The 25,672-nt window shown below is 39.0% G+C and overlaps 1 long non-coding RNA gene across 1 annotated transcript; it reads right to left on the minus strand.

The window, feature by feature from the left end:
- Positions 1 to 6,725: 6,725 nt before the first annotated feature.
- Positions 6,726 to 15,771, minus strand: LOC111774102 (uncharacterized). Its single transcript, XR_011441201.1, has 3 exons — positions 15,676 to 15,771; positions 7,502 to 7,560; positions 6,726 to 6,889 (listed from the first exon to the last, which is right to left on the minus strand). It is a non-coding gene; the product is annotated as an uncharacterized lncRNA (long non-coding RNA).
- Between the last annotated feature and the right edge of the window lie 9,901 nt (positions 15,772 to 25,672).

Here is a 25,672-nt window from a genome sequence, read left to right on the forward strand (position 1 = left end):
CCAACATATGCAGAAAGCATTATGTACAGAGAATCACTTACCATATTTCATACTTTTTGACCCAAATGTCCATTAGTTTATGACTCAAAAGCTTTATACATTGTTAGACTGTCCTTGCCTCATTACAGAGATAAATAAATAAATGAATAAATATTTGTCCTGAAGTTAAGCACTAAGTATTCTAGGCAGCTGTTTTCTAGTTTATAACACTTTCATTTTATTTTAATTTAGTTGACTCTATACAACAGTGTTATTTACTATCAAGGAAAAGTGCCCAGCAATTTTCAAAGTGTCAAGTGTATAAAATTTAAACTTTACTGTGGTAGTTTTAAAATATATCCAGAAATTATTTGGTACTCCTCCCTGCACGAGATGGAGCCTAATTTCCCTCCCCAAGAATGTGGCTGGACTTAGTGATTTGTTTCTAACAAATAGAATAAAGTGGAGTTGATAGTATGTGACTTCTGAGACTAGATCACAAAAGGCACTGCAGCTTCCTCCTCATTGGCTGTCTCTCAGATCACTTGCTTTGGGGTAAGCCAGATGCCATCTTCTGAGGATGCTCAAGCAGTCTGTGGAGATGCTCATGTGGTAAGAGATGGGGGCCTCTGGCCAAGAGCCAGTGAGGCCCTGAGACCTTCTGCTAACAGCCGTATGAGTGCGCCACTACGAAAGCAGTGCATCTTCCAGCCCCGGTCAAGCCCTCGGATGACTGCAGCCCCTGCCTACATCCTGAATGCTACCACCTGAGAGACCCTGAGCCAGAACCACCCAGCTAAGCTGCTCCTGAATCCCTGACCCACAGAAACTGTGAGATAATAATTTGTTGTTTTAAGTCACTAAGGTTCAGGGTAACTTTTTATGTAACAATAGATAACTAATTTATTTACCTACAGAGAATGTTTTACTCTAATTAGGATGCTGCTTATTTTCAAAAAAATTATTTAGTTATATAATACCATCATACAATTTTAGAACTGGACAGGACTTTAAAGAAAAGTTTGCCTCTTATTTTGCAGAAACAGAAATTAAGATATGCAGAGTTTGTCTTGTTCAAATCAGGTATACTTCCATTGTTCCCTATCTCAGCCAGGAGTGTAGAGCTATCCTTAGCAGGTGCCTCTCCTTCACCTCCATTGTACCCAACCTATTCCTTAATCCTATCGCTTTTACCTCCTCTTGTCTCTGTTCGCTTTTTCATATCTATACCACTCCCAGCTAAGTCAGACAACAGTTATCTTTTCTGGGCTTCAGCAATAGCCTGCAACCTAGTCTTCTCATGTCAACTTGTGCCCCCTACAATTAGTTCTCAATACTGAACCCAGGGTTAATTCTTCAAATACAAATACATCTCATTTTCATCTTCTCCCCCCCACCCCACCCCTAGACCCATTTGTTGACTTCCCATTGCTGGTCATTGGTTTACACTTATTCTCTAAGCTCAAGCCATTGTGGCCTTCTGCAATTCCTGGAATATACGCCTGCTATCCCATCCAGGCCACTGAGATTTTGTATATGCAGTTCCCTCTGCCTCATTTACCTAGTTGACACAGAATCATCCTTCGTATCTTAATCATAATCAAGCCTGTACTGACCACCCAGCCACCCTGGTACAATTTCTGTGTAACTTTTTTTTGTAGTACTTAATAGAAATTGTGTAGTTAATGCATAGATTTTTTTTAAAAAATTGATGTCTGTCCTGTTAGACTGCAAGTCTATAAATGTAGAGACAATGTCAATTTCCTTTTACTCTTGTGCCCTAGCATTTAGCACAGTGTCCAGAACATCATAAGGTGTTTAATAAGTATTTGTTGAATGAATGAATGAATGAAATCACCCAAAGAAGTTAGTGTGGGACTAAAATCTAGGTTTCCCGATTCCAAATTTAATGTTATTTATAACCCACCTGCTGCTCTCACTTTGGTGTCCTCACCTCTGAGTATCAACACAATGCATTTATTAAGTGCAAGGAAAATCATTGATATTCCTTAAATGTTGTTTTTGGCAACACTAGTGGTATATAATATCTAGGCATGGTTCCATATTAAAAAGACAAAGTTGTCATGTGGGCTTGTTTGCTTTGTGACTTTGCCACTTATTTCCTGAAATACAACTGTGGTGGTTTTTATGTGTCAGCTTGATTGGTTTGTGGGATGCCCACATAGCTGCTAAAAAATTGTTTCTGGATATGTCAGTGAGGCTGTTTCTGGAAGAGGTGAGCGTTTGATTTAGTAGACTGAGTGAGGGGAGAGATCTGCCTTCACCAATGTGGGTGAATCATCCAGTCTGTTGGTGGCCCAAATGGAACTGAAGGTGAGAAGAAGGGTCCATTTTCTCCTGCACCAGAACATTGAAGCCTCTGGTTCTTGGGCCTTCAGACTCCGGGACGTAAACTATCAGCTCCCCTGGTTCTCAGGCCTTGGGATTCAGCCTGAATTACACCACTGGCTTTCCGGGGTCTCCAGCTTGCAGAAGGTAGATTGTGGGACTTCTTGGCCTCCATAACCATGTGAGCCAATTCCTATAATAAATGTCTAATGTATGTCTCTATATATCCTATTGGTTCTGTTTCTCTGGAGAACACTGATATAACAACCATTACTTAAAATAATTCAAAAGCAACCTGCACTATAGATTGCTTTACGTAATATGAAATTTAATAAGTTAGTAAATGAATGTATGCATGCTTTTTTACTCAAGAAATTAATATATAAGTGTAATGATTACAGAGAAGTTGGAGGGACTGTCTGAATCAGAGTTGACTGCTACTGATAAATATCTAGCTATTGCTGATAACAGTGTGTGAAGAAAGGGGCAAACTCTAGGCCTTCTTCACATCCATTTGGGTCCTCGATCTAGTCCAATTATTAGTTTCTGGAGTCCTTTTCAAGGCACTAGCTGTGCCTCTGTTCCCTTCCTCAAAACTTCTTCCTTGAGGAGTGACCTGATTCCAAAGGAGAGTGACTAGCGTGGCACATAAGCTTTGAGGTAGTGTGGTGGTCACTCTGAGATGTGTGCTAGACCTGATGGCTTCCAGGATGCACGTGTAGGCCATTACAGTAAGTTCTTCAGGAGAAGCATAAAAGAATGACATTCCCAACTAGTGAAGGACCTTTTTGTTCAAAGGCATGGAGTGAACTACTTTGGGATTTGAACACTGTTTTTCTTGTGGAAAGGTGTTTCTCTTTCTCCTGTGGAAATGATTTTGAAGGATGGTTCAGTTCTGAGGCTAGCCCGCAGAAGCTTATTAAAACATAATGTAGCTGGATCAATGGTACTGTGCAACCAACTGAGGTTTGTAAACATGTTTCCATTGGAATATATATTGGGGTTTCAACTTGAGATGACAAAACTGTGTCCCTTTTTTGACTGATTGAAATTCATTTATTTAATCTGTCACTCAGTCACTGAGCAAACATTTATTGAGCATTGGCTATGTTGTAGGTTCTGGTCTAGATGTTGGGACAATAAGATTAGCAAGACTACTTCTCCCCCAGGAAACTCAGTCTACTGGGAGGAGCAATGTCACAAGCAGAAAACTACAAAATAATTTGTGAAGTGCTCTAGCTAAGCGCTCTTCCCTGAGCTCCAGGCCCATATATTAATTCCTTCTTGGCATCTCTACTTGAGGCCCAGGAATATCTCAAACTCAACATGCCCAGGACTGCATCCATCATCTCTGCTAAGCCGCCTCCACCCGTCCTCTGCCCCCTCCTCATCTTCCTCCTTCTATATATGTTCATCTTAATTTGTGGAACCATCTTGTAACCAGACATCCATCATAGAAACCTGAGAATGATCCTGAGCTCCTTCAACCCCCACATTCCATCAGTCACCAAGTCCTACTAATATTATCTCTTGAAGAGTCTTCTAGCCCACCCCTCCTCTCTAACTCTGCTACCTACCACTGTCTTAATCCAAGATGCTGATAAGGCTCCTAACTGGAATCCCAGACCAGTGCTCTGTCTTTCTCAGACATATCCTTCACAGAGTACTATTTCTTAGGTTTTCTAGCTAGAGAGCTTAGCACAGGGCCTGACCCGCAGTAAATACCACTATTGTAATTAACACCATGTATTAATGCAGATGAGAAGCACTGACAGGCCAGGTTTCTGAATGGGGAGCATTTGCTTGTTTTGTGCTAGTCTGGAATGTCAATATTCTGTTAACTCACAGATGATCAGGGTCACTGGCAATCTGGCTTATATAGTCTAAATTTACAAGAGATAGTATAATGTAATGGTCAAAACATTGGCCTTTGGATCCAGTGCTGCCATGTAATGCATGTAAAATGACACTATGCTATTTTTTCTTCCTTTCTCTTCATTTTATTCATATAGAAAGTCAATTTTCCACTTGACTAGTTAGAAATAAGTTCAGCAGAAAGTGACAGAGAGCCCAAAATTACGGTGACTTTAACAAGATAGAAATTTATTTTTCTGTCAAAATGATATCCGGGTAGGCAGTCTAGAACTGGTGTGGTGCCTGCCCAATCATCAGGAGCCCCAGCTCCTGTTATCTTCATGCTTTGCCATTTTCAACATGTAACTTCCACCTCGTGACCAAAGATGGCTGCCCCAGCTCCAGCCATCATGTTCGTATTAAAGCCAGGAGGAAGGAGTAAAGAAAAGGACAAGGGCATTCCCATTCTTTTAAGGACATTTCCTAGATTGCATATATATATATACACACATACATTATATATATTGCATATACTATACATTATATATAATTATATTATATATTTTGTATTATAATTATTTAATGTAATATACATTATTATTATTATAAATATTATATATAAATCATATTATTCATTGGTCAGGACTTAGTCATATGACCAAATGTGGCTTCAAGAAAGGTTGGGAACTATAGTGTTTACTGTGGGTAGCCGTGTGCTTAGCTAAAAATTAAAAGTACTATCTTGTATAAAGGAAGTAGTGATGAATATAAGAAATGTCTTAACCTGGGTTCCCCAGAAATCAGAGCCTGAGGCAAAAGTTTGTGTACTTCTCTTTACCAGGGAGGACAGAGCCAGGGGAGCAGAAGTGAGGTGGGGAAGGAGGGAGAGCCAATATGAGGGTCTTGACTTAGCTGCCCGTCACTTGGTATCGAGCACAACTGACTGCTAGATTTTATAAGACAGTCCTCAGAGAGGAGTGTGAATGACGATATCTCAGAACAGTCTTTCCAGGTGAGAAAGGAGGAGAAATTCGACCGCTGGTTCCTATCTCCTATCAGTTGAGATTTTGAGATTCACCCCATCAGGCATCAACTTTCTTGCAGTTCCAGCTGTTTACATGGGCACGGAACAGGTCCTATCACATTTCATGCCTTAGCATCTATAGCAAAGCCTCAGTGAGGGGGTCAGTTTGCATGTGACGTGGGTGTGAGGGGAGTTGCCATACCATGGCATCTGCATGAAGTCAGAGCACAGGCACAGGTGGTACAGCAGCAGCAGCTGGACCCAAACAAGAGGCTGAAGCCTTGGAGATAGGTGAGGCTGAAAGCTCTCAAGTGGTACCTAAGAGATGGCTGATGCAATAACCATCCAGCAGTCTCTGCCACACTGCTCTAATTTGAGTTGACTTCTTACTGACAAAGCCAGTGAACCCCTGGGGACTCCATGCCCAATACTGAGATGCTCGTACATCTGAATCAGTAACAACAAGAGCATTGAGCAAGACCAGGTAGTCTGCTAAGAGCTTTACAGGTGCTGTTTCACTGAATCCTCACAACAAACCCAGATAGAAGGTGCTATTCTTTTCTTTTTCTTTTTTTTTGCTCTTAATGTTATATATGAGGTAACAAATGGACATGTTAACACATCTGGTAATAGGTGGGGCCAGGATTTGCGCTCAGGAAATCACCCAGAGCTTTTATGCCGCTCTGCTGCAGGGCATTAACAATGAGAAAGTGGTGAAATCAGTGTGGGATTATAAGAAGATATTTTTGGGAAAGAAAACTTCGTGATCTTAAAGAACATGTCAGTATCTGATGGAAAAAACTAGTGATCTTTTCTTTTCCACTGTAGTGTACACTCATCTATGCCTACCCAGAGACTAGCAGTGCCTTTGGAGGCAAGGTTCTCCTGCTAAGGTAAACTCCTGAGGACATGTCTCCCAGCCAGGCTGCTCCTTTATTCATCCTTTTCTCCCAGAGGATCCCAGTCTCATCCCAGATTTCTGCTGGCATCACCCCTCATTTGCCAGCCCGAGTTTTCTTCCCTCTTTGATCCTGAAAACAATGTCATTGTTTTCTCTCTCCCTTCCTTGTCTCTATGCCGGAAAATGATTCTGAGTGCTTCTGAGAATTTTACAGCTCTCAAAAGAAGAAAGGCATATGAGGGTTTAAAATAACATCATAGAGAAATTTCAAACTTACAAGCAGCTTTAAAAGCTTGGCAGTTACACTACTCACTCATTTTTCCTTGGAATGTAAACCTACCTAGGTCAGACTTTCTAAGGTTCCTTTTTTTCTCTGGCCCATCCTTTTGGTAAAAATTGGATCCAGACAATCCAATTTCTTGATCTCTTATTTACTCTCAGGGCTGGAGCCTCTGAGACCTCCTTCCTTTGATAAGGAAGGCATCCTTCTTCTCCCTCTATCAAATCTCCCGTATAAGTCTATATGAGAAAGGACAGAAATACTGAGGAGTGGAAGAGGGTTGATGAAGGCTCAAATATGATTTATTAAAATTTTAAGGAAAACTCAGACTGCTCATCTTCACTGCTCATCTCTTTATTCTTCACACAGGAAATCATCTAAGGTTGTTCTGGGAGTAACACGCAAATCCAAGGGGTCTCTCCTTTGTTGTTTTATTTTCCATCTTTTTTCCGGACTCCAAGATAACAACCATTTGTTCAGTCAGCAAACATGTATTAAGCACCTGCAAAGCATCAAGTACCGTGAAAGTCACAGGGGTAAGATATTTGCACCTGTCCCTTCAACACTGCTCTTCATTGTTTCAACATATTTTTATAACATACTACAATATCTAGTGAATGTGTACATTATTTACTTTAAAATCACATTTTAGATCATTTCTCTGAGCAGATTCCTGTAGACTTCATTCATAATATATTTATTTACTCTTTGGCCTCGAATAGTATAACTTTGTCTGCTTCTTTACCACTTTTCTTTCCAAATACCCCACTGAAAGCTGATCTAACAGTGGACCTACAGACCTTAGCCCTGCCTGAATTCTCTTGAGGGCCTGGCTCCAGCAGCATTACAACCGTCTGAGGCTAGACCATTCATTGGTGCTAGACTAGCAGGGACGCATCAGTAAACACTTGGGTAAAGGTATGAATAGTCAAATAAAGACCCAGAAGACTCAATATTCTGTAGAATGCACAAAAATGAAAAGGCTCTACCACTTGACCTGTGTCTTAGTTTTGTCCCTGATGTAACACAGTTAAGAAACAGGAAATCAGTCTGGACTGTGGATCCTAGAATGACTCTTCACAGTTTTAACTATCCATAGTCTATAAAAGTATACCTGATATTCGTAGTTAAGTAATTGTTGCTTCTCACCAGGTGACAATTTCTGCTGGAAACCTATAATAAAACATTAAGCAAAAAAGAAAAATGAATTTATCATTTCACAAGCTATGCCTTAAAAATCTTACAAGGGGCCGACCTGGTGGCTCAGCGGTTAAGTGCGCAGTTCCACTTTGGCAGCCCAGGGTTTGCCGGTTCAGATCCCAGGTGCCAACATGGCACCGCTTGGCAAAAGCCATGCTGTGGTAGGCATCCCACATATAAAGTAGAGGAAGATGGGCACGGATGTTAGCTCAGGGCCAGTCTTCCTCAACAAAAAGAGGAGGATTGGCAGCAGTTAGCTCAGGGCTGATCGTCCTCAAAAAAAATTTAAAAAACGCAAAAATTTTACTTGTTTGAGTATCGGAATCACAGACTATTTTTGGCAGATAATTTGTATATTAGCAAAAGGAAAATTGTGGGATTAACAAAGAAATAGGTGAGTTACAGTGTAATGCAAAGTTAATGAATGTGACACTACTCGTCTCTTAAAAGTGATACTTCAGTTTTTACTTTTCTGCAAAGCTGACTCATACCTTTTAAGGAGGATGTCATATCAAAATAATAATTTCCTTCACGGAATTTCCTTGTTTTCTTAAATAGTAAGGGGGAAAAATGGTGTTAAAATTTAAAAGCTCTATAAGATTCAATACTTTGGAGAATATAGTAAGATAGGTTCTCTCATATACTTTTATATATTTCCAATGGGATGTAAGTTAATACACTGTTGCTGAAAAAAAGTTTGGCACCATGTGTCAGGAATCCTAAATATATGCATACTCTCTAATCATTAATCCATCTTTAAGAATCTATACTAAAAAATAAGGACATGGTTTAACATACATCCATGCAAAAATACTTGATTCAGCATTATATATATTAGTACAAAGTTGAGAACAACCTAAATGTTCCCAAACAAGTTAAATAAATTACTCCATACCATGTAATATTTATTCTACAACAGAAAAATTGCATTTTTGAAAATTATGTGATTATGTATAAAAATGCTTGTAATGTAATGTTAAATTAAAATCAAGATACACGGGCTGGCCCTATGACCAAGTGGTTAAATTCCTGCGCTCCACTTTGGTGATCCAGGGTTTCTCTGGTTCAGATCTTGAGCATGGATCTGGCACCACTTATCAGGCCACGCTGAGGCAGTGTCCCACATAGCACAACCAGAAGGAACTACCACTAGAATATACAACTGTCTACTGGAGGGCTTTGGGGAGAAGAAGAAGAAGGAAGAAAAAGAAAGGAAGATAAGCAACAGATGTTAGCTCAGGTGCCAATCTTAAAAAAAAATCAAGATACAAAACACACATAATATAATTCCAATGTTTAAAAATTTTGGTTTTATATATTCATGAAAAAGAGTGAAAATGAAAATAGCAGCTGTTATTCCTGAGTGGTCAGAAATATATTTATTATTTTTTAATATTTTTCACATTTTCTAAAGTAACCTTTAATGATAAAATATTATTAAACCACATTTAGACACTTAAACTCTAACTTAACTGTATAACTATATCAAACACTTTTAAGTATAAAATTTTGAAATGTTGGGTCAAGCACATGCAAACTTGGATTGCTCACATTATATAATTCATGAACAAAGAGGGAAGAATACAAATAGCAATGTTTGACAGAGCACTATTTTTTTTCCAGCTTTACTGAGCTATACTTTCCATCCAATAAATTGCACATATTTAAAGCATAAAATTTGATGTTTTGACATATTTATGCTCAAAATCCATTAGCATCACCACAATCCAGATAATGAATACTTATACCATTGCCAAAAGTTTCTTTGTGCCCTTTCATAATCCATTTCTCCCTTCTCCCAACCCAGGCAACCACTGAATCTGATTTTTGATGCTATAGATGAGTTTGCATTTCCTAAAGTTTTATATAAATGGAATCATTCAGCATGTGCGTTTTTGGTTATGCTCCTTTCACCTTATGATAATAATTATGAGATTCATTTATGCCATTGCATGTATCAATAATTTGTTCCTTTTCATTATTGAATAGTATTTTGTTGTCTGGATGTATTATCATTTGTTTATCCACTCAATTGTTGACGGACAATTTAGTTGTTTCCAGTTTTTGGCCATTACAGATAAAGCTGCCATGAATATTCATGTATAAATCTTTGTATGGAATATATTTTCATTTCTCTTACGTAAATACCCAGGAGTGGAATGGTTGGGTAAAATTGTAGGTATATCTACAACTTTTTAAAGAAACTGTCAAACTGGTTTTCAAAGTGGTTGTACTGCAACCATCCTACGATGATTGTACCATTTCCAACAGCTGTGTATGAGAATTCCAGTTGCTTTGTATTCTCACTAACACTTGATATTGTCAGTCTTTTTACATTTAGCCATTCTAGTGGGTATGTAGTAATATCTCATTGTGATTTTAATTTGCATTTCTCTAATGACTCATGATGAGCTTTTCAAGTGCTCGTCATCCATATATCTTCTTTGCTAAAGTGTTTGTTCAATTATTTTGCCAATTTTTAGTGAGTTGTCTTCTGATTGGTTTATGACAGATATTTTTATGTTCTAAATAAAGTCCTTTGTGTGATGAAAATTTTGCAAAGATTTTCTCCCAGTTTGTGACTTGCTGTTTCGTTTTCATAGCAGCATCTTCTAAAGAGGAAAAGTTTTATTTTGCTGAAGTCCAGTTTACTACATTTTTTCTTTTTCACTTCATGCTTTTTATGTCACATTTAAGAACTCTTTAACACACCAAAGACCATAAGGATTTTCTACCTATGTTTTCTTCTATAACTATCATAGTTTTAATTTTTACGTTTAGGTCTATAATACATTTCAAGCTAATTTTTGCATACTACGTGAAGTAAGTTTTGAAGTTCATTTTTGGGGAGTGTTTTTCCAGTACTATTCATTGAAAAGATTTTCTGTTCCTCATTGAATTGTCTTGATAGCTTTGCAGAAAATGAATTGAATCTATTTCTGGACTCTCCCGTTGGCTATTTTATGCCAATACCACGTAACTTTGATTACTGTAGATTTGTAGTAATTTTGAAACCATGTAATCTATGTCTATCAACTTTATTTCTTGTTTTCAAAATTTTTTGACTACTCCAGATACTTTATATTTGCATATGAATTTTAGAATCAGTGTATGAATTATTAAAAAAAAGAATGCTAAAATTTTGTTTGGGATTTCACTGAATCTACAGATCAATTTGAGAATTGATATTTTTGCAATACTGAGACTTCTAATGTATTAATGCCCTGCGTGTCTCCATTTATTTAAAACTGCTCTAATGTCTTTCAACAATATTTTATAGTTTTCAACGTGTAGGTCTTAACATGTTTGGTCAAATTTGTCTTTAAATGTTATATATTTTTGATGCTATTATAAATGACAGTGCTTTTTAAAATTTCAAATTGAGATTGTTGTTCACTAGTATGTAGAAATATAATTGACTTTTATGTATTAAACTTGTATCCTGGAACATTACTACCCTCAATTATTAGTTCTAGTAGCTTTTTTGTAATTCCATAGGGCTTTCTATGGGTCATCATGTTGCCTGCAAATAAAGACAGCTCTGCCTCTTCCTTTCCAATCTGTGTGGCTTTTATTTCTTTTTCTTGTTTTATTGCACAGCCTAAGACCTCCAGTACAATCTTGAATAGAAGTAGTAAGAATAGACATCCTTGCCTCATTCTAAATGTTAGGGGAAAACCAGTCAGTCTTTACCATTAAGTATGATGGAAGCTGTAGGTTTTTCACAGTTGCCCTTTATGAGATTGAGGAGGTTCCTTCCTCTTCATATTTTGCTGAGTATTTTGTTAAGAGATATCGGATTTTTAAACATTTTGAGCATTACTTGAAGTTTGAGCCAATTCCTGTAATATAATTTTAAAATTTGCACCAAATACTTACAAGAGTAACTCATGTTTTAATTTCCTTTGTAAATTTGTCAAGAGATTTATAGTGCCTCCAGTTAATAAAAATGAAGAATTTTCTCATTAATATTAAAAACAAAATTTTTTTTTTAAAGATTTTATTTTCCCCTTTTCTCCCAAAGCCCCCCGGTTCATAGCTGTGTATTTTTAGTTGTGGGTCCTTCTAGTTGTGGCATAAAAACAAAATTTTTGACTTCTTTATGGCAACTTCAATAATAAACAGAACCTTAAGTGATTCGAAGTTGAAGACCAACCTCAAATTTTCACAACCAACAATTAAAAATTTTAATTTCGATATATTGTGACAATGAGGGAAGATAGCAGCAATTACTGCAATGTGCTAAAAAATACAGATATGTGGTTTCAGATGTGTGACCCTCGAGTCATACATACGTTGTAGGTGATGTTTGAGAAGCAGTTTTCTCTGCTCTGTACTCTTCTTTGAATGAGTGGAGGCCAGGTTGCTGAATGGGCGACATGGCTCTTCTTATTTATATAATGGGGCACCACTGAGTACATATTTTGAGGGATTTGGACTAAGGCGAAGTCAGCCTTGATGCAGACTAACAAAGTCAAAAGAGAACCATTGAAAATAAAATTCCCCAAATACCCAGAATCAAAAAGCTGATATCAAAGACCCATTGTTTCTTATCATAGGTGCATAACGTACCATTTTATGAAAACATACAAAGATATTATCATAACTTCTAGACAGATTGTCAGGAAATCCTCTTTTAAAAAAAGAAAGAGAAGAGCCACACCTAATTTACTATTATTTGGAAAAATCCATTGGTTTGTGTGATAAACACTAAAATAGACTGATTATACATCTGGCTAAGTGCCAAGCCATTCTTCTGTGAACTCTAAGATAATGGACTTTCATTGTTCTGTTTGTTATCATTGCCAATTCCTGTCAGACTGGTCCTCAGCAGTTACGTGGGCTTCTGCCATTTATCAAGTCTGTGTCTTAAAAATCTCTTTCTACTTGTCTAAAACAACAATTCCTTTGTTTAACAAACATATATTTGATAAAATTTTCAAGGTTCACATGTAATTGGTAAGTTTCTGTTACTTGTACATAGAGGAAATGTGTAAAACCATATTGCCTTAGGAAAAATTGTAAAATCAGCTACACATTTCTTTGGGAGAGACATCTTTTTCGTTCTTTGATTTGACAATGAATCATTTTAGATTTCACTAAAATAAGAGTTTTCTATTTTTTAAAGGAAGTCGTATTTAGTAAAACATAAACTCCAGCACACAGAGTTAGTGATAGTGTTATAAAATTACATAACCTTAAAGCAAAAAGGAACCTGATTTCCTCCAGAATAAATTCTCCTAGAATTCCTATGCCAGCTTTGATCTTCCAGAGATGAAGTTTTCACCGTGTCCTTTGGTCTTCTCTCTACTGTTTAACTTCTATACGACCATGGTCATAAAGTTCTTTTGCTGAAATTTCTTTTTGCATTTTAATCACAAAATCCTCCGGTTCTGTGATTAGCGATAGGAATTATTTTGTCAATTAGACTCTAAACCTGTTCAATTACGTTATGTCAAATCTGTAAGTGTAGGTTTATAAAGCAATGATAACATCAGCTCACAATGTATCTTGTATAAACTTATAAGTGTGTTTTCTTTTGGTTTGGTGTGTGAGTATATTATAGACTAGACTACAAAGGAGAACAATGAAAATAGGAAGACAAAGACATTCAGTTTTTAAATTCACTTTGGAAAGCTGTTTTGAAAAGTGAGCATCAGGGGGCTGGCCCCGTGGCCGAGCGGTTAAGTTCACGCGCTCCGCTTAGGTGGCCTAGGGTTTCACCGGTTCGCATCCTGGGCGCAGGCATGGCACCGCTCATCAGGTCACTTTGAGGCGCTGTCCCACATGCCACAACTAGGAGGACCCACAACTAAAAATATACAACTGCATACTGGGGGGTTGGGGGAGAAAAAGCAGGGGGAAAAAAAGAAGATTGACAGCAGTTGTTAGCTCAGGTACCAAACTTTAAAAAAAAAAAAAAGAAAAGTGAGCATCAAAAATAGAAAGTAAAGGGGCTGGCCCCCTGGCACAGCAGTTAAGTTTGTGCACTCATGCTTTGGTGGCCCAGGGTTTACCAGTTTGGATCCTGGGTGCGGACCTATGTCCTGCTTATCAAGCCATGCTGTGGCAGGTGTCCCACATATAAAGTAGAGGAACATGGGCACAGATGGTAGTTCAGGGCCAATCTTCCTCGGCAAAAAGAGGAGGATTGACTCTGGATGTTAGCTCAGGACTAATCTTCCTCAAAAAGATAAAAGAAAAGAAAAAGAAAGTAAAAACGAGAAAGACAAGAAGTAGGATTGTAAATTATTCACGTATTAGTCACAAAAACTAAAAATCATACTTTATTTGCTTAGATTCTCCAGAAGAGATTAAGGAAAGACAATGTATAAAATCTTAACACAAAGGAGGAAAATGTATTTCTTTAAAAACTAGGAAATGACTTTTGAAAAGTCCCTTAATGTCTGGGCAGTTTCAGAGTTGTGAAAGCAGCTGTGTGCCCCAAAAGGATATCTAGGTACTCTGTCAGCAAGACACAGCGACCTGGAAGTTAAGCTGGGTCACATTGACCTTTTCTAGCTTTTTCCAAGCTCTTAAACATACCATCCACCCTTGGTATCCACAGGTTCCACATCCTTGGATTCAACCAGCTGTGGATGGAAAGGCCTGTGATGGTTGCATCTGTACTGACATGTACAGACTTTATTTTTCTTGCCATTATTCCCTAAATAATACAGTATAACAACTATTTACATAGCATTTTTATTGTATTAGGTATTATAAGTAATCTAGAGATGATTTAAAGTACATGGAAGGATGTGTAGGTTACATGCAAATACTACCCCATTTTATATAAGGGACTTGACCAACCTCGGATCTTGATGTCCACCAGGGTCCTGGAAAGAATTCCCCTCAGATACCAAAGGACTGAGCTAGGAGTTCACAGCAATATTTGTCAATGAGTTCCATTTATCATCTCTGGAGTTGAGCCTAGATGCTCTACTCAGGGCTCTAGCCTCCAGGATCCTGCCCTCTGGAAAAGGAAAAGGAGGAAAAGACAGGGAGGAACCAGGGTTGAGATCAGGTAAGAAGAGGGTTTGGTTTCATGGTCATTTAAGGGCCTGAGCAGCTGTAGAGGTTGCTTTTGAACTTAGCCACTGCCCCTGGATGGGTGCCCACAGACAGGTCACCAAACCTTCCTGTGCTCTGGTTTTCCCTTAAATTAAAGACACTAATCTTATTGTGGTAATCATTTTTCAATATGTATGCATATCAAATTATCACATCGTATACCTTAAACTTACCCAATGTCATGTCAGTTATATCTCCATAAAGCTGGAAAAAAATAAATAAAGGCATTGAAGACTGCTTATTTCAGGGCAATTCTAAGATAAGATGATGGGATTTCCCTGTGAGAGAAGACAAATGCTTTTCTTCCCTTTTTTGGTGGGGAAGATCAGCCCTGAGCAAATATCTGTTACCAATCTTCCTCTTTTTTTGCTTGAGGATGATTCTCCCTGGGCTCACATCTGTACTAATCTCCCTCTATTTTGTATGTGGGATGCTGCCATAGCATGGCTTGATGAGCAGTGTATGGGTCTGCACCTGGGATCTGAACATGCAAGCCCCGGGCTGCTAAAGCAGAGAGAATGAACTCAAGCACTACGCCAGCGGGCTGGCCCCACAAATGCTTTTCTTTAGGATAATAAACATTCCACAGTTCCCTGGAGATGATCGTTTATTTGTTCCTCCTGCTCTGACAACGGGAAGTCACAAAGTCTCTTTCACCCCACGCCCAAGGCCACTGTGCAAGCACAAACTTTGAGGAAAAGCACAAACATAAGGTAAGGACCCCTAGGAAGGAAAGCATTAGTTTGCCCTACTGTTCAGACCTTTTCCCCATCCTCCGTCCTTGCTTTTCTCTCTGCCTCGGATCCCCTGGCTCTACCACCACCGTATCTGCCTCTGGAAGACTTCCATTATTTATCCTGATTTAGGTGTGGGAAATCAGTTTTCCTCTTGGTTCAGCTGGGACTTGGTTGGAACTTAAAACAAAACAAAACTAAACCAACGGAAAGGAAAGCAAATATGAGAGCCGAGAAATGGATAGGTTTATAAAACTCAGATTTTTTATCCTAATCTCACCAAGGTCCAGCTACAGCAGCTCCAGTTCTTTTTCCTGGCTTCCACGCTGTCTGGCCCGATAAGGCGGAAGCCAGACTAAGCTCCTCGGATTTCTGGCACAATGTCACTTTGGACAAATGATCTCAGATGGAATCTCAGGAAGGATTTTTTGGTTCCTTCTGGAACTTGCTCCCATGTCTGTTCTCTGAGATCAGCTCTCTGATGGTCAGTTCCAGGTTGGGCTCAACTGATTTTCCTTCACACAGCTCCCTGACTCTTTTGGCCCAGCTTTGTTTCTCTGTCTTTCTAAGTAGAAAAAGCATTTCCCTCTCTGATCTGCAAGGATCCTGCCCCTGATCTTCAGGCATCTGTATTCAGCACAGGCGCTCCAGTTCGTCTTCATGCCTCCAGCCCTTGCAAATCCTACTTTTGCTCTTCCTTTCTGCTTGGTTGGTTTGTGTCAAGTGGGTTGTTAGGGCTGGGCTTACCCTTTGGGTGTAACATAACACAGTTTCTTCATTTTACTCTAAGCCAACATGTGGGCTTGTCTCATGTATCTTGGGTGGTCACTATCCCCTAGAGCCTGTTTCCCTCAAATGATGAGGAGCAGACACCTTCTCTATTTCTGTCTGAAAACATGCATCCTCTTTGGACAATCCAATTTCCTATTTGAGGAGGGCCTCCTGTTCTCAGCTCAGCAGCCGAGTAGAGAGAGAACAACAACATATTTTGAACCCAAACACTTTACAATTCAGTTGCCATTTCCACCAATTTTCACCAGATTCTCTGAGATAACTCATCACCCAGGGACCTCCCCACTTCATTGGAGCCTGCTTACTAGATCTGACTGCTTTAGCTGCACCATTAAAAACAAACACCCATATACACGGTTCTGCTCACCGTCAAGGAAAGAGGAGAGATGTTATACCACAGTTTCTAGGTTTCCCAACTCCAGCCTTCTTTCCTACAAAGCATTAAAACCCCTGCACAAGGAATTCTGAAGCCCTGGCTATAGTTTTTACACCAAACTACTGAGCTTCTAGAGGCTGGATTGCATGGAGGTCAAGTACATAGGGTCTAGAGGTGGGCAGTGGGATTGGAATGCTAGCTGTGCTGCTTACTAGCTGGTTAACTATTGACAAATTAGTTATCCACATCGTGACTTAGTTTCCTCATCTGGAATATGGGGAGAAATAATAGTAACTACCTCTATGGCTATTGTGACAGTTATACCAGTACAGCACATAGAACAAGGCCTAGTACATTTTAAGTACTCAGTAAATACTGGCCACCATTATTACCACTGTCCAGGTCTCTTGAATAGACACTATTTTAGAAAGCAATGATTGGTGTAGCGGTTTTAACAGTGGTACTGGATCTAAAATTTAGAGACTAGTTAAGGGTAATTCCAATGCTCCCTTCAGTGATAGTTGAGTTAGACAGATGAACAGGATGGACTGTGAGAGAGGATACTTACTTGACGTGTTGAACAACTGTGTTTCTGTTGTAGGGTACAGGAACCCCTCAATACTTCCGCCGCATTTTGTATTTGCACTAGTATTCACCTCTCTAGAAAAGTACTCACCACATTATTTCTGTTTATGACTAATTCTCCCATTCTCCAAGCTCACTATGAACTCAGATTCGATCTAACATGGCGTTGGGCTGGTCTGCTGGTTAGTCTAGGCATGTAAATCGCTGGGCTATTTAATCCTGCAGGACCCTAATTAAAATGATGTAAGAGATTCCAAGAATACCTGTTATGCAGGATCCACTAACCCTCTCATGGGATATACCAGGTGGTCTTACTCTCTTCCAAAGCAAACCCAAAAACATCCTTCATCCAAAGAAGAACTAAGCCAAAACTCAGATGAGAAGTTTCACTTGCTTAGAATGATTAGGTTCTGATGCAGTAGTGTCAATAACGGTGCTGAGTATGTTCCAGTACAAATACATCAACCAAAATGTAGGGGAAGATAGACACGTATCAGCACAGAATTGGTATAATTTCTCATTATAACAGCCACTGTAAACATGCAAACATACACAGAGTCCGGCTTCCACGTGGAAAAGGACATATGTGCATATGAAGATTTCTTTGAGTCTTTTACCCATCACTCCGCCCTCCATGTCTACCATGCTCTCTTTCCCAGTGTCAACAAAGAACTTTGGGTTACAAAGGTTATAGCTGTTTCTCTCTCTCAAATGACCTTATCCACCACTATTTCAAGGAATTATATTAAATTCATTTAAAAATACTTCTTTTTATTTCCAGCTTTTCTTTCTCCTCCATTTTAATAAACATATGGATTTTAGGGGGAAAGCATTCAGTGTTTCGCTAATAAGTATCATGTCAGCTGTAGGTATTTTATAAATACCATTCGTCAAATTAAGGAGGTTCTCTTCTAGTCCTAATTTGTTGTAGTTTTTATTGTGAAAGGGTGTTGGATTTTGTCAATTGCTTTTTCTGTGTTTATTGAAATGGTTACATGGATTTTGTCCTTTATTCTATTAACATAATGTGTTTCATTGATTGATTTTCAAATTTCAAAGCAATTTTCCTTTCCTGGGATAAACTCTACTTGGTTGTGATGCATAATCTTTTCTAGATGTCGCTGGATTCTGTTTGCTAATATTCTATTATGGGTTTTTGCGTCTATGTTTATGAGGGATATTTGTCTGTAGTTTTCTTATGATGTAGCTTTAGAATCAGGATAATGCTGGCTTCATAAAATGATTTGAGGAAATGTTCCCTCCTCCTGTACTTTCTGAGTCCTGGAGGACTGATAATATTTCTGCTGTAACGTTTGATAGAATTGAACAGTGGAGATTTCTGGGTCTGGGATTTTCTTTGTGGGAAAGTTCTTAACTAAAATTCCATTTCTTTGCTTGATATAGATCTCTTTAAATTTTCTATTTCTTCTTGAGATACTTTTCTAGGCATGAAGTTGTTTATAATATTCCTTTTAATTTCTGTCAGGCCTTTCTCATTCCTGATTTAGGTAATTTGTGCCTTCCCTTTTTTTTTTTGTGGTCAGTCTAACTGAAAGTTTATGAATTTTGTTGATCTCATCAAATAACCTAGTTTTGGTTTTATTGATTTTTTTCTATTGTTTCTTTATTTTATTTTATTTATTTATGCTCTGATCTTTATTATTTATTTCCTACCTTCTGTTTACTATAGGTTTGATTTGCTTTCCTTTTTCTAGCTTCTCAATGTGAAAACTTACATTATAGATTTTAGATCTTTTTAATAGAAGCATGTAAAGCTATAAATCTCCCTCTAAGCTCTGCCTAGCTGTATCCCATGAATTTTGACATACTGTATTTTCATATTTATTTGATTCGATATATAATCTAATTTTATTCATGATTTCTTCTTTGACTCGATTATTTTAAAGTACATTGCTTAATTTCCAAGTATTAGAGATTCTCCAAATATGTTTGTCTTGCTAATTTATAATTTGATTCCACTGAGGTCAGAGAACATAGTTTGTGTGATTTCAATCATTTTCAATTTATTGAGATTTGTCTTATATCCTAGCATATGGTCTCTCCTAGAGAATGTTCCACGTGTGTTTGAAAACATGTATTCTGCATTTCGAGGGTAGAGTATTAACATATGTCAATAAGACCAAGTTGGCTGGTGGTTCTGTTCATGTCTTCTATATATTTACTGATTTTCTGTCTAGTTGTTCTATCAATTAGTATGAGAGGAGTACTGAAATCTCCAAGTGTGACTGTTGAATTGTCACTTTCTCCTTTCAATTCCATCAGTTTTTGCTTTGTGTATTTTTGGGCTGTTTTTAGGTGTTATCCATTTACAGTTGTTAAATCTTCCTGGTGTGTTGACCCTTTTTATCATTATGAAATGTCTCTCTTGGTCTTGAAAGATGTTTTTCTGAAAGTCTGTTTAGACTGTTATATCCAGTCCACTTACCAAATAGTTTCTGTTTGCATTATGTATCTTTTTCCATCCTTTTACTTTCAACCTATTTGAATCTTTGAATCTAAAGTGTATCACAAAGGTATTCAGACCTAGACAAAGACAAAGAGAAAATCTTATGTGTTTATTCTTCCTTCTTTCAAGAATTTTTCTTTGTCTAGGTGTGTATATCTTTGTGTTTATCTCACTTAGGATTATTTAAATTTCTTGGTTCTGTAGATTTATGTTTTTCATCATTTTGAGAAGTTTTTGTCTGTTATTTCTTTGAATATGTTTTTCTGCCACTTTCTATCTCCTCTCTCTTTCTGGGATTCCTACTGTATGTTTGCTGTCTCAGAGGTCTTTGAGATTCTGTTCATTTTCCCTCAGTCTTTTTTTCACTCTGTTATTCAGATTGGACCATTTTTACTGCTCTATTTCAGGTTCACTGATGCCTCCTTCTGACACCTGAAATCTGCCATTGAGTGTGTCTAGCGATTTTCTAAAAATTTCAGTGTGATATATTTCAACTCTAAAATCTCCTTTTTTTGTAGTTTCTGTTTCTCCATTGACACCCTCAATTTATTGAGTCATTGTTATAATATTTTCCTTTACTTATTTCAACTTACTTAAAACGACTGCTTTGAAGTCTTTTTCTGATAAATCAAACATCTAGGCTCACTAAAAGTCAGTTTCTACCAATTACATTTTTTCCCCAATTGTGAGTCATACTTTCCTATTTTTCTAATATCTCACAATTTTTTTTGTAGAAAACCGGACATTTTAGCTAACATGTTGTAGCAACTATGAATTTTTTTCTTTTTAAAGATTGGCACCTGAACTAACAACTGTTGCCAATCTTCTTTTTTTTTTTTCCTGCTTTTTCTCCCCAAATCCCCCCAGTACATAGTTGTATATTTTAGTTGTGGGTCCTTCTAGTTGTGGCATGTGGGACCCTGTCTCAGCGTGGCCTGAGTACTGCCATGTCCACGCCCAGGATCCCAAATGGCAAAACCCTTGGCCGCTGAAGCGGAGCATGCAAACTTAACCACTTGGACATGGGGCTGGCCTCGCAACTATGAATTTTGAGGGTTTTTTTTAAAGTAGCTTTCCTGTTCTTGAACTGCACAATTTGTCTTCCCCACAGTACATGGCTGCTGATATGTCTGCTGAGATTTTAGTTGTAATTTTTATTTCTTTCAGAGTAAATTCCTAAGGTTTAGCTTTGTGTCTGCATAGCCTAACAGTCAACCAGTGATTTGGGCAGAGGTTGTTTTCAAACTCCCCAAGCCTATATGGCCCCCACACCCTTCTGATCCATTTGTGTGGTGCTTGAGTACGACATTTGAAGCTTAGCCAGCTGTCAAGTGTCCCTTGGCTTATGTTTCTACCAAGCTCTCTTCAGTCTCCTTTGTGCACCTTGTGGTTGCCCAGTTACCCACGGATGTATGAAGAGCTTATTTAGCATGTGTGAGATGAGTAACTCTTCAGTGGTGAATTATTCAGATTCAAAAAGAAGTAAAAACCACAGGGGCATAAGGTATTGATGAGATTATTAAAAAAATGTGCTTGGGAGAGTAAAAGCCGAAGAAATTACCTGGCAAGTATATGAAAAGGGGACCACCATGAGGCCACTTAATCAGTTGGCAATGAGATGATTTGTGTGTATCTCTTAAAATGTTAGGCTTAGCTTGTCATAGTATGATGTGGTGGTCCTATGCACATAGTTCAATTTTTTTATTTGGCATAAAATTCCCTTTAATATTTAGCCCAATTTTTATCAGCCTCATTTTTCACTTCCCATCTATTTTCATATCTCCACGCAGTCCCACACGTCATTTCCTATGCCTCAATAACTTTCTTCCACACATCTCTACTTACCTGATCATTTAAGACCCAAAGAAAATAATATAAATTCTGTGATACCATTTATGATTTCTGAAGGCAAAATATACTCTACTCCCTCGTGTGTTACAAACAGGAGGGAAGGAAAAGATGTTCAATAAATGATGGATCTTTGGCTAGCTCTGGTACAGAGCTAAATTCAACTTACATCCTCATCTCCCTCCACACATCAAAATAAATATTTGATAGACTAGAGATGAAATTTTAAAAAGTGAAGTATAGAAAAAGATAAGAGGGATTTTGGCTAGATGTGATGGAACAAAAGAAAAGACTTCTCTCTTTTCTCCTCAAAACTCACTAAAATCACCTAAGTGCCTACAGGAAGAAGGTAATAAGAAGCAAAATAGTTTCTGCCCTTGAGTTCTAGAAAGATTCAGATATGTAGTCTTCAGCAACCTTTGAAGGCAGGGGTATAGGGATGAGCTGAAAACAAGAAGGTTGATTGAAAGGAGCAGTTAGTACACCTGGATCTCCTCCCCTGCTCTATGGCCCCTTTCTCACCTCTGTAGAAAACTGGAGCAAAGTTCACCCTCTGGAGAAACTGATCTAGAGAGACTTTGAACTCTGGAACAGTAGGCTTAGCTGAAAGCGAGGGTGAGCCACCACCACACCAAAAAGGGCAGGTTTGGGGGAGTGTTAAAACCTTATTAATAATTAGTGAGATCTCCCAGAGTTCTGAGAGGCAGGCTTGTATGATACCTTTTAGACCAGAGATTGGAGGAGTTTTTTCCTTGTGAAACTGACCAGCCCAAAACAAGAACTTTTATATGCTGACATATGGAGGAGGATGCCCAATGAAACAGTGGCACCCCTACTAGAGTAATCTGTTTTGAGACCCATCCATTGACAAGTCCTTCCCTTGCGTGAAGAGCTTCCAATCAGCTATTTCTCTCTCTCTCTCTTTTTTTTTCCAGCAGAGCTTTAGAAATTATTCTTCATTGATTAAGTATTTAAAATTTAAAGCAAAATATTTTTCATTTTAGCTATGACCGAAGCCTGGGTCCAGGGGCATTGCTCAGCCTCCCTCACCCTTTGAAGGGGTTTAGTAAAGAAACAGCATTTACTGAGACTGAGTCTATGGCAGTCCCAGTGTTGGCAGATCCACCCCTCCGCCCTTTGCACAGGCTGCTTTAGATTTTGTCAGCTGAAAAGAGCCAATGCTCCAGAAGAATCTAATAGATAATGTGACTTTGTAGTATAGATCCATTTCATCAAAATTATTATTATTCCAAGCTTCCTTGTTTGTGATCTAAGAGTTTTCAGTATGCACTTTACTTTTAATAAATAATCCATTCCCTATGCAGAGATGTAATCAACTAGTGCAAGAAAAATCCTCAAACTTGAATAGCCTCATCTTTATCTTGGAAAAGGGACATAGAGGTCATTCTACTTTTCTGTTATTGAGGAAAAAAACAGGCAACAGACAGCAAAGACTGTGGAGGTGACAGTGCAGGCAGATGACGGGCCAAACTATGGTGGAGCTGTGACTGCTGCTCAGGGGATGGTGGCAGAGAAGATGGCAGCTGAAGCAATGGCGACTGAGGAGATGGTGGTAGATGTAATCACAGTAGACCCAGTGGCACAGACAGTGGTGGCCCAGGTGATGGGTGGTGACATGGCTTCTTCTCATGGTGAATCCAATGGTGACAGCAGCCAAAGGGCTGCAGCCCAAAGGTAACAGGCCTTATTGGTGATGGGAAATGAAGCAGCTGTTGGTAAGGAGGAGATGACAAAGTTGCTATGACCACAGGAACTGGAGATAGGAGATAAATTTTTCCCAATAAGCAATGAGATCTTTTCTGTTGTTTCCCAAGGAGAACATAGCTAAGAGTAGAAAGAAAGACCACTGGCAATGTGCAGGCATAGCTGTTTCTTATGGTTGCGAGATGTAGACTGAGCTCTTCACAAATTTGAAGGCAGTCTGGTCATCTCTAAGGTGTTTATAGGCAAATAACCCCTTCTGTGGCCCAGAGAAGCTAGAAAATGCGTAGCAACTGGTAACTGGTTCCTGGAAACAAGAACCACAGATCTATATACCACCTCAGCATCAGAGCTCCAGCCTTTGGATTCCCTTTCTTGGGTATTCTGAAGGGCAGTTCCCCATTCTGAACTCTTCTGGGTGTAATTGAAATTGCTGTCCACTTGAGGCTAGGCATAAAGAGAACCAGAGAGATTGTTGATGGGGGTGAAGACTCTGGGAGCAGTGGCTACAGACTCAGAAGAGGCTGCCTTCTTCCATGTTCTCTAACACACTGACACTCTTCTCTGTTGTTGACCAATTTTTCAGTGAATAGAAGTGAATCAGGTCTAGCCAGACACTTTCTCGTTGCTCATCACCCTGGGCTCGAACTCTTCAGAACATCTTCTCTGGCTCATCCCATACACCATGCCCATCACTCACACACTCGCGTGCAAGCGCCATATTCTGGGTTCAGAATAACTGGTTAACTCCAGTCCTAATCCTTCCTACATATGTGTCAGTCTCAGCTGGGACTTTCAGCACAAGCTTACCTAGTTCTGCTCTTAAAAATGAATTTTTAAAATTTGGGAATACAGATCAAGTTTGTATATTAAAAGAGTGTATGTACATATTTATTTACAACGACCAGCAGAGTCAGGAGATAGTATAGAGACTTGCATCCAAGTAGCTAAGGGTCAATAGGGTCTGTGCCACGTATTTTTGACCTCGGATAAAATCAGGAGAGGAAGAAAAACCTGTCAAAAAATAGTGGAGCCACAGTGAGCCAGATGGGGACCCCTGGGCTGGTGACATTCAGGACATTTGGAAAAGAAAAGAGTCAGTGTCCAGGCAGCGGATGACCCTGGGCCATTAGGTTAGAGCCACCCCGTCTCCAGACAGCCCTGTAGGCAAACTCTGATCCTCCTTCCTCCAAAGGAACAGGTACCACCTTCTTCCCTTCTTTCCTTCTCTCCTCCAGAGACGGCAACTCCTCTTCCACTGCACATCAACAAACTCAGTCCCAGATTGACACTCAAGGCTTAAGACTGAGAAGTAATAAGCCTCCTTAAATGCAGAATGCCAACTTGGAGAGGGGGAGCAAATAGAAAGAACTGAGCGTTTACCTCACATCCTCACTCCTGCAGTTTTTACCTTATCCCACACTTAAGAACATCTCCAAATAGGAAATGAAAACTGATATGAAAGAAAAGTGTCTTTTCAATCACCAGAAAAGCAGTTTGCCTGAACGTTCATGAAGCTGTAACGTAGTTCAGTTTAGAATGGAATGACTTCTCCTCTTACTATGTAAATAAATGTTTAAACTACACATAACAAAGCACAATAAAATAATACCATGAATAATTTCAAACAGGAGGAAGACTGTGTCTATGAGTGTGTTTCAGTCACATTTATGTTTCATACTTTGGGCAACATGTTGATTATGGGATCGATTCTCACACCTGCACAGTAAGCTGACTCTCACAGAGTAAGATGTCCTCATGGTTCCACAGTATTTACTTCTATTAGTTATCTATTGCGGTATAACAAATTATGCCAAAATTTAGTGGCTTAAAATAACAATAAATATTTATTATCATCACAGTTTCTGTGGGTCAGGAACTCAGAAAGGTTCTAGCTCAGGGTCTCTCATGAGGTTGCAGTGAAGATTATATCAGGGGCTGCAGCCATCTGAAGGCTTCTTGGGGGCTGGAGGGTCCGCTGCCAAGGTGATCCACCCTCATGGTTGGCAAGCAGGTGCTGCTTGTTGGCTGGGAGCTTCCGTTCTTCTCATGGAGAACTTTCCACAGGTGAATGTCCTCCTGACAGTCACTCCCTCAGAGCAAATGAGCCAAAGAGCAAGATGGAAGTGACAATGCCTTCTGTAACTTTGTGTGGGAAGTCCTGCACTATCACTTCTGTCATATTCTAGTTTTAAAAAAGATTGAGGCCAAGGGCCAGCTCAGTGGGGTGCTGGTTAAGTTTGGCACACTCCACTTTGGCAGCCTGGGGTTTGCAGGTTCTGATCCTCCCCGTTGACCTACACCACTCATCAAGCCATGCTATGGTGGTGACCCACATACAAAGTAGAGGAAGACTGGCACAGATGTTAGCTCAGGGACACTCTTCCTCAAGCAAAAAGAGGAAGATGGGCAACAGATGTTAGCTCAGGGGCAATCTTCCTCACACACACGCACAAAAGATCAAGTCCAGCCTGCACTGGAGGAAAG

This window comes from Equus caballus, chromosome 7 (genome assembly GCF_041296265.1).
Source record: "Equus caballus isolate H_3958 breed thoroughbred chromosome 7, TB-T2T, whole genome shotgun sequence".
In the NCBI taxonomy this organism is placed as follows: domain Eukaryota; kingdom Metazoa; phylum Chordata; class Mammalia; order Perissodactyla; family Equidae; genus Equus; species Equus caballus.